Raw genomic sequence first — 13,377 nt, 5'->3', positions numbered from 1 at the left:
GCTGTTCAGTGCCATGAACCTGTGCAGTGCTGCTTGTGTTCAGTGACACTGTGGGGGATAAAGCTCTTGATGCTGCTATTGCAGAGGGGCATCGTACTTTGAAGTACTCTTAACAGGCATAAAATTTGCCATCCACATGGTGTTTGGATGTTCCTGCAATGGGCATGATATGCAGACACACAGTTCTGTGCAGCAGAAGGCGCTGAAGTCTCCTCCATGGTGGCTGAGGAACGCTGGGCACTGCAGCAGCTGCTGTGCTATGGAGGGACTCCTGAGCCATCCACTAGGAAGCACTGACCAGAATTTCAGGAAGGAATCTCAGTAACAAGACAAGCAGGAGTCTTGTGTCTTCAGCAGGACTCAGGTACCTGATTCAAAGGTGAGTGATTGCCTGAATTTTTTAGTCTATTCTCGGGACCTAGCAGAGGTCCACCACTGCAAATATAAAGACATTTCCTAACTTCAGCGGTGTGTGCTGGGCAATGCAAATGTGAACAAGGAATTGGTTTTAAGGAGAGCAGATGAACATCCAAAGAAATCCTGGAGTTTGGCATGTATTTTGCCTGGAGTTAGAGGATGCTTCTGTTACTGCTCTAGCTTCTTCTCTGGGAAGAGAAGATTGACAGAAAAACCAAGTTACCTTCATCAATGTTCACAGCTGAGGAACTCAGAAGTTTTCATTTAAGAACCGTGCTCTGTTAAAGGAACAACTTGAAATTGATGTGCAGCTTTTTAGGACAGTTGCTAAAGCTCTCTGGGCCCAGGTGATATTGACTAAGGAAGTTTAAAGGAGTTTCCAGTAGATGTTCTAGATGTCCTGTGGGATTTTTAAATTAGCCTTAGGAACCCAGAAATGGAAGGTAGTAAATGTGATACTGGTCTTCAAGCGTGTTGGAGCTTGTAAATTAGACTACCAAATATGCCTTCCATAATAGGTAAAGCCTATGTTGACAGAACATGAAGAAATTCACATGGGAGGAATGTATCACATATACATATAACACAAGGGGCTTTGGAGTGGTATTTAGGGAAGGTTCTTGTGCATTATACATAGTTCTCTGAAAATGTCTGCCAAACCCTTGTACTGAAGGACCCAATTAGGATATTAATTAATGGGAAAGGAAGAGAACACAACAAATTATTGGTGTAGTGCTATATAATGCATTTGGTTTGAATGTTGTCTGCAGTCACTGAAAAGGATCTAATAAAGCTAGAGAATATTGAGAGGTCCAGTGAGAGGGTCCAAAGAGATGGAAATTACTTCCATACAAGACTGAAGGCTGCATGACTTCCTTAGGAAGCTATCACTCTGGCCAAGGTGGAAGAGGATAGGATAGGAGGAATCAGCATTGCGTAGGGATAGGACCTGATGAAATGATCAGTCTGACTTTTAGAAATGGATGCAAGGAAGATACCAGAGTTCAGTATGCAAAATGTAAGTGCATCTGGAATTAGACTAGTGGGGGATATTGAGGAAGCCAAAAGTATCAGCATGTTCAGAAAGAGATTGGATACATTCAGGGAGGTTAGGATGATCCTTGGCACTGGTTGTAATGGTGAGATGTAATCTCTGGCTTGGGAATTCCTTCTAAACCTCTGATCCCAAGCACCTGGAACGTTTCGACAGAAATGGAATCGCCTACCTTCCTGAAAGGATTCATGTTGGAAAAGGATATCAGACCACACTGCCTTGTGCTCTGACCCACTGTGACAACAGATTCCTTAACTGGAGCCCTATGGCTGGGTTTCCTTGGGTACCAGATACTTGATTTCAATCTCCGTGCCTGTCAACATGACAGTTTTCGCAAGCGGCGTTCAAATGAATTTGAATGGATACATCAGTGTCAACTGAGAAGCAGTCATGTTTTAGCAGGCATCTTGTGCGCTGGCAACGGCTCAGCCATATCTGTACAGCATTATCTCGCTTCCCACTCCCCTTCTTCCTGAGCCACTGCCTCAAGTAGTCATGCAGGTTTTGTAACTTTGCTGTAACTTCCTTGCTGAGATTGTGTGCCATACCTCAGAAGGGCACCTGGAAGCTAGGATCATGGCAAAGGCTTTTGCCTGGATGTCAGCTTGCAGCAAAGCTGCAGGAGAGCAAGTAGCAGGGTGGTCAACTACAGCACTCTGCAGTAGGAGCAGGGTTCAGGTCTGCTTGTCAGAGGTTTTGCCTTCGATGCACTTTTAGGTTCTGTGTACACACTATCGCTTTCTCTACTCATCTTGTAACCCGTACTGACCTAGTTGGCACTAGGTCACACTTCACACGCTGCCTGCTGATAATGCTGGCAGCAATTCCTGCCAGCAGCTTAGGTCGGTGCAGGTCGTGATGTTTCAATAGTCACTTTGGCACTCTGGTGGGTTTTTTGGTACATGGGTGGGTCTACAACCAGTCCTGCAAAACTTGTTTAACTAGCCCTTCCTTTGCACAGTTCCCTGTGTGCTCAGCCTTCCCACACCACCTTGCCTCACACTTTGCTATATGCATGTCCTTACACCCTGTTTCAGGGCAATAGCTGGATGCTTTCCAGTGGTGGTTTCATGGGGAAATGCCAGTTCAAGGAGTTCACGGTGTTTCTTTCAGATTCTTCTGGGTTTCACTTTAGAGTGGTGCCCGGTATCATTTGGGAAGACTCTTGCCGTAATTCCAAACATAAGGCCTCTATGTCCTGAGTTTAGGTCCTTTCAGGATCTGGAGTAAGCCTGCTGGAAAAAAAAAGGAGCCCAGATCATTTGCTGTTAACTTTGTGGCCTGTCATACTGGAGTGTTAAATCTTGTCCCTTCAACCACTAGTCAAGGATGTGTTTGAATTCAGAGGGGTTCTAGTTCATGGAATACTAGTGAAAAAGTAAACTTTCCTGCATATCAGACATCCTGGTTTTGATTATGTTTGCAAACCTGCATGTTCCCATAAGGGATGTGCATAAAGACTGGCTTGTAGTGAGTCAGTCCATAAACATTACCAATGCATGAGTTGTGCATCCAAAGCTGGTGCGTCCAAGCACATTTTCCATAAAAGCTTATTCATCGTACCTCCTTACAGTAAACAGGAGTCACTACAAGTGCAGGCTTGCTTATTTTATTTACTGAAATATATCTGTCTTAATTTTGTAATTATAATAATAACTTGAAGTCTATGTTGTTGAGATAAGGTATCACAGAGGTTCATTGATTTTCATCTTAAGCATCTCTTAGAACATCACACCCTAATAATGAAGAATTTTCCTAAGACAGGCCAAGTATAAAAGAAAGATGATGGTAATGAACGCAAGACTAGATGAAGCATCCACTTCCTTCTAAAGCAAAACCATGTTGTAGTTCCTGGTATTAATGGACCAAAGCAAAAACTCCCCCAAAAAACCTGAGCACACAACAAAGCAAAAAGCCTAACCAGAAACAGGGAGGCGCTGCATCTCCAGTGTTCTGTCTGGTGAGCTGTTGTGAGCCTCTGGGAAGGTGCCTGTCTATTCTCCTGCTTTCCCCCAGCCTTTCTTCTTCTCTGAGTGAGTCAAGCTTTTTGTAGAGCATTTTTCTGACCCACCTACTAACCTCTCTTTGCCCTTTTGCATATCCTGACTGACCACATTCAAAGAAGATGAATTGAAAATTGAATTATTTCAGAATTCTCACCAGATACCTTTTTAGAAGGAAATATTAACACTACTTTATCTTTTCAGGGAATACTTAACTGAGCACAATCCCCAGGGTGCATCATTGTTGTTGTCTCAAGCAGCTGTTATTCATCAGTGATAAAAGAAATGACTAATGAAGAACTCCTTTTCCACCCTTCCTTTTTCACTTCCAACTGCTAAGCTCTCAGCACACAGGTGAAATGCTTTACTTTTGTTTCCAGATGCTTGGCCTGGTCTGTGTATGATAGAGTTTACTGCAACCTCTTTTTACCTCTACCCATGAAGATCACCACCTAGATTTGAATTACTGATCCTGAACTGAGGATGATAAAGGTAGAGGGAATGATAAATTTATTTAGAATACTGGTTTTGTCATTAATGAAAATATTGTCTGCGATCCTTAAGCTTTGAAGGAGTCTCATGAGCCTCTTTTCAGCCTACTGGATCTGGTCTTGCTTTGCACCAAGCTCCTCAGGCTTCTGATTTCTTTCTGACCAGCATGATGACATCCAAATATCCATGACTAGCAACAGTGTTAGTACCATATATTGTTGTCTGTCTTAATGGTTCACTTTTCCCCATTGCAACCAGTAATTGTTTTGCCTGAAGATGCGTGTGAAGATATATGCAATGCCTCCTGATCTGCTGACTGTCATGAGGAAAGATTCTTTAGTAGGGTCTGATTTATTATTTAATAAACCCAAGCTGTATTTTGGGTCACTTTCTACATTATTACCATTACATGCTTTTAAATTTAGTCACACATTTGAGATCAGGCTGGTTAGTCTTGCATAAATCAGCACATTTTTGTCTTTTATTAGTCTCTGTGATCTTCAAACACGTTACATGCACTGTAAAATAAATCCACCTAACCTGCAATTTCATGTTCCAATCCTTTCAAAGTTACTGAAGAGCAGCTTATTGCGGCCAGAATTAAGGTCCCTATTGCCTGTCTCTGGCCAATACTGGATGCTAAGGAAAGAGTGGCCTGGGGCAGGTGTGCAGGGATGCTTCCGAGCTGGTGATGAGCACCTTCCCTTGGGTGCAAACACAGTTGCCCTTCCAGTTACAAAATGTGTTTGTGCAACGCCATGCTTCGCTTCAGTGGCCATTCTGCCTTTGCTCCATGAAGACCTTGTGCTTCTCATTGAAAACTGAGGCAGAGAATTGGCTGGTTTTGAGGTTATATATGAATTTAGTTATACGTATATTTCCTCATTTTTCCCTGTTGGCTTTTAGGTATGAGAATATCCTGTTTGACCTTGCAAAGGATATCAAAAGAAGATGGTGGAAGGCACTGCCATGGAAAGGGACCCTGGGGGTCCTTGTTGATGGCAAGTTGAATATGAGTCAGCAGTGCCCTGGCAGCCAGGAGGGCCAACTGTGTCCTGGGGGGCATCAGGCAAGGCGAGCGAGGAAGGGGACTGTCCCGCTCCACTCTGCTCTGCACTGGTGGTGGTGGTGTGGTCTCACCTTGAAGATTGTGTGCAGTTTTGGCACTGCAATATAAGAAAGATCTTAAGCTCTGGGAGAGCATCCAAAGAAGGGCAACAAAAATGGTGGGAAGAGCCTTGAGGGGAAGCGATATGAGGAGTGGCTGAGGTCACTTGGTGTGTTCAGTCTGGAGAAGAGGAGACTGAGGGGAGACCTCACTGCAGTTACAACTTCCTTGTGAGGGGAAGAGGAGGGGCAGGCACTGATCTCTTCTCTGTGGTGACCAATGGCAGGATACGAGGGAATGGCCTGAAGTTGTGTCAGGAGAGGTTAAGTTCGAATATTAGAAAAAGGTTCTTCACCCAGAGGGTGGTTTGGTGCTGGAACAGGCTCCCCAGAGAAGTGGTCACAGCACCAAGCCTGATAGAGTTCAAAAAGTGTTTGGATGATACTCTCAGGCACATGATGTGACTCTTGGATGTGAAGGGCCAGGAATTGGACTGGATAATCCTGCTGGGGGTGCTTTCAACTCTGCATATTCTGTGAGTCTGTAATCTTGGCTTACCTTTTAGATGAAAAAAATTTTTGAAAAGTTAACCTTTTTTTTTTAAAAAAAAACCCATCAAATTTTATGCCTGAAACTTATGCTTTTTCAGTTTTTAAAAATCAAAAGCTATATTCCTAGATCCACATTTGTTTGTTTGTCCTGCCACTTTATTTGACTCTGTGATCATTTGTTATTTCTAGAAGAGACTCTTGCAATCCTTCTATCCTCTTTGCTTAACAAAATGAAACCAACTGGCTTTTGGTCTTAAAGATTTAGGAGCTACTTGCTAAAGAGAAATGTCCCTCCCTAGGTTGTGTCTTGAATGTTTGGGGGTTTTTTGAAGCTGCCAGCCTCCCAAGGGGTATAACAGGTGGCAATATGTAGTCTGTGGTTCTACTTTCCTGTAGGCAGGGCTGCTGCCCAGCATGGCAGAGATGGATGTCACCTGCTGGTCAGAAAAGAATCACAAACCTGAGGAGCTTGGTCTGAGGCAAGACCATAAATCAGTGATGCCCTCATGCTGCTGGTATGATGTGGCCACAGATCTGCCCTGGGAAGTTCATTTCAAGTCAGGTCAGGACTTGAGCACTAAGGACTAGAAGAGACTTCTTCAGCAGAAGGATGTTCTCCTGCGTCTTCTACGCTCTGAGCTCAACTACTTGCCCTGATTGTAACATTGCCTTTTAATTGCTTAATGTTGCATTTCTGCTGTAACTGCTGCTTCCGGTTGCCCTTGTGTTAATTATGGTCAGCTTTTAATGTGAATTGTGACTGTATTCAAATCAGATCTGTACCAGAGGCAGCCAGAGTACAACTTTGCAGCTTTGCTTTCTTCATCTTTCTGCGCAGCGTCATGGTCAGAACAGTGCCGAAGTGTGGGGTGGGTTTCTTTTCATGCTGTTGTTGGTGCTGTCCTGAGAGGTTATCAGTGATGATGTTTCAGAGCAATATATCACTGTCCAGTCAGTGTCCAATTGATACTGGCTTTGGCATAAGAGCTGGTAGGGTAATGTCGGCAGTCCCTTCTGTTCTCTGTGCAGGCCTGTATATTTGGCATAGAACTGGTAGGTGTTGAATGTCCTCAGTCCACCTATTAATTTCAAGCTAATATGAAATGTCTTTTAACCTTGGATCTCTCTCTCTCTAAAAAAATATATTAGTCAGAGTCTAGATGCCTTTAAACAGGTTTCTACCTGTACTGACAGTTTCCTCATATGTCAGTAAGAGATTATGAACAATCTTTTGTATTCATAGCTCTACTTTTTTTCGTAGGGTTTTGATTTACAGGTCTTGTAATGGTTGTCTGAGTTGTACAATACCGACACGCCACTGGCTACGGACTGTATTTTAGCTCAGTTCTGATGGATCCTCTGGTAAAAATTTCTGTATTCACCAACTCTCTCCCAGGTTGGCATTTGATTTGTAGGTTACCTATGCTGACTTCAAGCACACAGAGCTTTTTGGTGATGTCTGAAAGGTGTGTTTCTTGAGGCTGTTAATGGCAAATGCTTTTTGTCCAGAGTCAGACAGCACTGGTCTGCCAGCAGTGGGCGTAAAACTGCCTGTGACTATAGACTTTGAGCAAACCCGCTGTTCCTGCTTAAACAGCTGTCAAGTTTTGCATCATCAACCATGATTCAAGTTCTCTTCAGCAGTAGCACGACATGCCCTGTGACTTCTGAGCAGTAAGCTCAGCCAGGGTCGTTGTGTAGTCTCAAAAATTAGGGATTTTTTTCTTTTCAATTATGTGAGCTGGGTGTCAGGATGTTTTTATTTCCATTCCAGCCTCTCAGAATCTTCCCTGTCTTCTTTCAGGGTGTCTGTTGGAGCCTGCCCTGCCCCTACATCTTTCTGATATGACAAAAAGCACAGTATGTGGAAACATGGGGAAGAAGAAGCCATATATGAGACCTGTGTCTGAGTATGATGTTAATCTATATGTCCATTTCACTGCTGACTGTGGTAATGTCTGTATTACTGCTTTCTGTTCGTCTTCTGCTATGACAATGACATTACTGTGAAGAGCAGTGAGTGGCATCTGTTTCCAGTTAGATGTTGCAGTGTCTCTTGATGACTAGCAGCACGCCTGGCTCAAGACTCATGATCGTTTCACAGATTTGCTTCATGCAGTGCCCAGACTGCACCTTCCCCCTCATGCGACACAGACCTCCCAGAGGAGCATCCTTCCCTCTGCCTCAGTGGCTGTGTCTGTTCTGGTAGATAGACAAGGGCCTCCTCCCTGTTGCAGCTGTGTGGCTCACACCCATACACCTGAACTCACTTCTGTCCCAGACTATGGTTCTTCTCACCCAAAATGCCTCTCCTGAGCTTGTGCCTGTCCCTTGACTCTTCTGGGAAGGAAGCAGTTGGCTCTGGCAAAACTTCAGGTGTGTAGTTTGCCACCAGTGAAGCAGCAGGTGGCAAAACGGGGTATTTCACATCTGCTGGCACAGTGAGGTGACTGGATGGCATCAGTAAGGGCTGGTGTCAGGCAATTCAGCATCAGCTGCCAATTCTCAGAGGAAGGCCAACAGTACTGCATCTGGGAAAGGGAAACAAGCTCAATGGCATTTGGTCTGTGGTTAGACCCCAAACCATTTTTCTGGTTACCCCTTGTAAATATCAGGAGAGTAGTGCTGCAACCAAGCTGCCTTTATTATTATTATTATTATCCCTCTAAATCAATTTCTTGAAAAACAAATTTCTCTTAAGTGAGAAACTTTGGTCTGTCAGTCTTAAGGTCAAAGCACGTTTATTCCTTTGGTATTGCAAAGGGCTCTTGGGGTGCTCTGTTTGCATCCCGAGGTTGCAAACCAGGGAGCAGGGACCACACTCAGAAGGATGCAGTGTAGCACGTTTCTGAGTGTTTTGCATCCACTTGAGGGCACCACAGTATTGCCGGTAGCAGAGTTTTTGTTAACTGCATGGGAGACTGTACACTGCACTTTAAAAGAATCTTTTAGGAAAAAAAGCAACTGCATAATTTATTTAAAGCCACCAGCACCCTATAAGAATGTGTATTTCTGCTCTGTTTTATCTTCCACAGGATTATGGGCATCTTGCCCTAGCACACAAGACTCTCTGTTTTGGTATACATATTATACCGAGCCCTTTCACTGACTGCAAAGAGCGAGGGGTGCTTTGTGGGTGAACAGACTGAAATGGGGAAAAAACATGGAAAAATTTAGTTCTTAGCTCTTGTGAGACACCAGATTTTCTGAAAGCCAGGGCAGTGACAAATCATTTAGTTGAGAAGGGCCTGAGAGCCAAAGGCAGACAGTGTGAGCAGCATTAGGAGTGGGCTGGGCATGCAGCCCCCTCTGCACCATCACCTCCAGCAGGAAAAGCCTCTGTCACTGAGATGCTGAACCTCTTCTCCCTTCCTTTTTACATCCTATGTCTGCTTCCCATCCTTTCTTTCTCTTCAAGCATGGCTTTTAAATTTCACCTCTGACGTTTCCATCCACAACCCGCCTAATGCAGTCATGTTTGTTATTGCCCTCTGCACCATCCCCTGCAGGCACAGGAAAAGTCCAGGTTTGAGTGCAGCTGCATTTCCTCAGCAAAGTGAGTTCCTTTAAACAATAAAGTCACCTGCATTGACTGAGCAGGTCCCCCCTGTATTGCACAGCTTCTGAGAGAAGCAGAGGCTGAACAAGCCCCAGGATAAAAGCGGCCTTGGGTCACCCTGCATCCCCTCAGAGTTACAGCATCTTGACTCGGTTGCTTGAAGGAGTGTGATGCTGGTGATGGATGTTTTCTTGATGGTTTTAGGGGGGTTTCTGCATTTTCATAGAATCATTAAAGTTGATAAAGACCTCTAAGATCATTGAGTCCAACTCTTAACCCAGCCCTGCAAAGTCTGCCACTAAACCATGTCCCTGAGTGCCATATCTGCAGGCCTGTTGAACACTTCCCGGGATAGTGATTCTACCACTTCCCTGGGCAGCCTATTCCAGTGCCTGATCACTCTTTCAGTGAGGCAATTTTTCTTAATATCTAATCTCACTCCCCATCGCCAGCACAACTTAAAGCCATTTCCTTTCATCTTATCACTTGTTACCTGGGAGAAGAGACTGATCTCTACCTGGCTACAACCTCTTTTCAAGTAGTTGTAGAGAGTGAGGAGGTCTCTCCCAGCCCTCCTTTCTCCAGGCTAAACAACCCCACCTCCCCCAACTGCTCATTATAAAACTTGTGTTCCAGACCATTCCCCACCTCTCTTGCCCTTTTCTGGACACGCTCCAGCACCTCAATGTCTTTCTTGTGGTGAGGGGCCCAGAACTGGACACAGCACTCGATGTGTGGCCTCACCAGAGCTGAGTATAGGTGGACAATCAGGGCTCTGGTCCTGCTGGCCATGCTATTGCTGACACAGGCCAGGATGCCCTTGGCCTTCTTGGCCACCTGGGCACACTGCTGGCTCATATTCATCTGCCATAGACCAGCAGTCCCAGGCCCTCTTCTGCTGGGCATCTTTCCAGCCGCTCTTGGCCTGACCTGCAGCGCTGCATGGGGTGGTTGTGACCCAAGGGCAGGACCTGGCATTTGGCCTTGTTGAACCTCATACAGCTGGCCTCGGCTCATTGATCCAGCCTGTCTAGATCCCTCTGCAGAGCCCTTTTGGCAGAGAGGGTTGACTGAGGGTCTGACTGAACCAGAAAGAACAAACAGGTAGTCTCTTCCTGCTGGGGCCAATTGCTAACTGGTCAGGAGTCTGGTAAAGCACTGCAGAGAGGTGCCTGGGGAAACCTCCCAAGGGGTACTTTGAATTCAAGCTTATTACCTCAGAGGAATAAAAATGAGGAGGTGTGTGCTGCTCTGGCAAGTGCTGCAGGCCTTGGAGTTGTGCCCCAAAGTGTTTCTGTTTGTATTTCAGAGGCTGGGCGACCTCAGGCTTGTCAGCACAAGAATGGGCTCCCAAATGCATAAAGTTTCAGTAGGAGAGATCTGTCCTACAAAGTGAGAAAGAGTGTGAATAGATTTAATTTGTGGCTCAGCCCAAGACTCCAAAGGGCCCTGGCTGGAAGGGCACCAGGCAAATAAACAGGAAAAATGGTTTTGAGTCTCAAATCTACCACCAGGTTGTGTGAAAAACTGCGTGACCTCTCTGAGCCTCAGCTTCACTAGCTGCACACTGCACTTCATTATGCTCACATTCAATAGCCTAAAATGTAAGGGTGACATTGCTGTCTAGATTGGCTTTTGTTATTTATGGCCTCATTGAGAACCTTATCTTTCTCAGTGACTCATCCCTTCCAGAGCTCCTTTACAACAGATGAAATTTCACCCGATAAAAGGCTTTAGGCAGGCTGGTGTTGGTATAAAAGGGTGGGAAAGACGAATGCCTCTTGTCAGTGGGTCAGCTGCTTCCTTGCCAACTATTATCTCTCTTAGTTTTGCTGAATGAAGTTGGTGATCAGGCTGTGAGATTTGGGACCGACAGTCATTCTGGTGATCCTGTGCCAGCCAGGGGTGAGGTGCAGCCTGCACTCCCCACAGAGGCTGAAAATCAGACACCACCTGATTTTTACGAACTGTTTGGAGAAGAAACATTGATAGAAATAAATCCCTGGCTTTCCGTGGTAAGAACCCAGAAGTCTCCCCAACCCAGAGTTGTTGCACTGAGTGAGCTGCGTGACACCCTCCCACTGTCCCGGTCAGTCAATGGTGCTGGGTCTGTTTCCTGCACCTTCTCACACTGTACTCCTGAGTCAAAGTGCATCTGAAAGCCCAGGGATCAACTCCACAAGTCACTGTGTCTCCTTCCTCTGCCAGACCAGCTAACCAATCAATTTTCTGTAAAGAAATCAGAATTATGTTCTGTGAATGTTGACTCCAACAATGTTTCTTTCATCCCTTTTAAGCAGCTTGCTGTAGGTGTCAGAAGAGAATGGTTCCTAAGAAACGACTATTTAGTAGGCACCTGCACAGTTCAAAAGGGCATTGAGAATTAGGCTGGAATTAATGCTTTTGTAAGGTGTCTCCAGCACCTCTGGAGGCTTCTCTGGTTGTCTGTGAACTCTGCACTCTCCCTTTGAGGCACGGAGTTCAGCTGTGCTTCTCAGTCTTCACCTGCTTTCCCTTTCTGCCCAACTGGTCCATCCATGCTGTGAGGAGTGGCTGCATGCAAATCCCTCTCGCTCCTTGTTTTCTTTCATGTAAATCCATTAACTTGGCAGCTTTTAGTACCTTTGACACCTGCCACAGTTTCACCCCAGCCAGCAGCCAAGCCCCATACAGCCGCTCACTCACGCCTCACCAGTGGGGTCAGGGAGAGAATTAGAAGGGTAAAAGCCAGAAAGCTCATGGGTTGAGGTAAAGACAGTTTAATGGGAGAAATAAAAGCCAAACACATAAGCAAAGCAAACCAAGGAATTAATTTGCTGCTTCCCATGGTTAGGCAGGTGTTCTACCATCCCCAGGAGAGCAGGGCCCCATCACACATAGTAGTGACTTGGTAAGACAAACACCATCACTCCAACTGCCCCTCACCCTCCCTTCCCCTTCCCCCTTCTCCCCTCTACTTTATGTACTGAGCATGATGTCATATATTCTGGAATATGGTCAGTTGGGGCCATCTGTCCCAGCCCCTCCCAACCTCCCAAGCACTCCCAGCCCCCTTGCCAGCATGGAAGTATGAAGAGCAGAAAAGGCCTTGGTTCTGTGTAAGCCCTGCTCAACAATACCAAAAACATCTCTATATTATTGTATTCAGCACAAATCCAAAACATATCCCCATACCAGCCACTGTGGAAAAAATTGACTGTACCCCAGCCAAAACCTGCACAACATCACATCTTCCCCAGTGTATGTTTTTCTTACCAGTTCTTCCTTTATCTCAGGTGATCCTCCTGGTCACTGGCTCTGATGCCAGTGAGATACAGATTCCACCTAAGTCTCCACAGAGTGATTATTACAAACATGTTTTGTGTTTCTAGCTCTGTCTTGTGCTGCATCACTTCCCAAAATAAGCTTTGCACACCCTCTTTTTTGTTTCATGTGAAAATCTTCTTCAAACTGAAATATCTACAAGCAGTGAAACAAAGGGCTGAAAGTATGAAGGATTTTGTCAATAAATTTAAATAGGTTTACACAGCTTGCTCCTTTTTTTTTCCCCCCCTGCCCTGTGTCTCCTGTGAATGTAAATGGGAAATTAGCCTTAGGATTATATATTGCTGAAGAGAAATACAGCAAGAAGGGATCAGTCACGGGTGATGTTAGCTGGGAAAAGCTTCCTCTGGGCTTTCTCCTGGTTGGCTCTAAAACATAGAAAAGCATATGCAAAAACCTGATTGAAGAGGCCTGCTTGTGTTTAAATACATGTGTGTTTAAACGATTATTTAAAAAACCCTTTACAAAATTGACATTAAAGCACTGTTTTCTCAGTGTAAAGTAAAGGCAAAACCAAAGCAGTCTTACTTGAAACTTGTTGTCAAATGGTACTCACTGAACTATGGCTTTATAGCATAGACATGGTCATATTAGACCAGAGATAAACATTTTCCATTAATTTAACTTGTTGCATAAACAAGATGAGATTATGTGTACTTTTTGCTTTTGAAACAGCATATTTAGCAAGTACATGCTGCTGCTGGATCCCCATTAAAGGTTAACTGAAGTGAGCTGTCATATTGGTCTCTTATCAGTTGTTTTCTTCCTGTGAAGTCAACCTGCATATAATTCTCTGTCCTTGGATTTTGCAATTACATCTGGGTAGTTTGGGTTACCTTTAAGATGGTCAGAGTGAAAATAAATAATAA

The sequence above is a fragment of the Myiozetetes cayanensis genome, unplaced genomic scaffold (assembly GCF_022539395.1).
Source record: "Myiozetetes cayanensis isolate MyiCay16 unplaced genomic scaffold, myiCay2020 scf2-11, whole genome shotgun sequence".
Classification (NCBI taxonomy): Eukaryota; Metazoa; Chordata; class Aves; order Passeriformes; family Tyrannidae; genus Myiozetetes; species Myiozetetes cayanensis.
Note: the sequence above shows the minus strand (reverse complement) of the source record.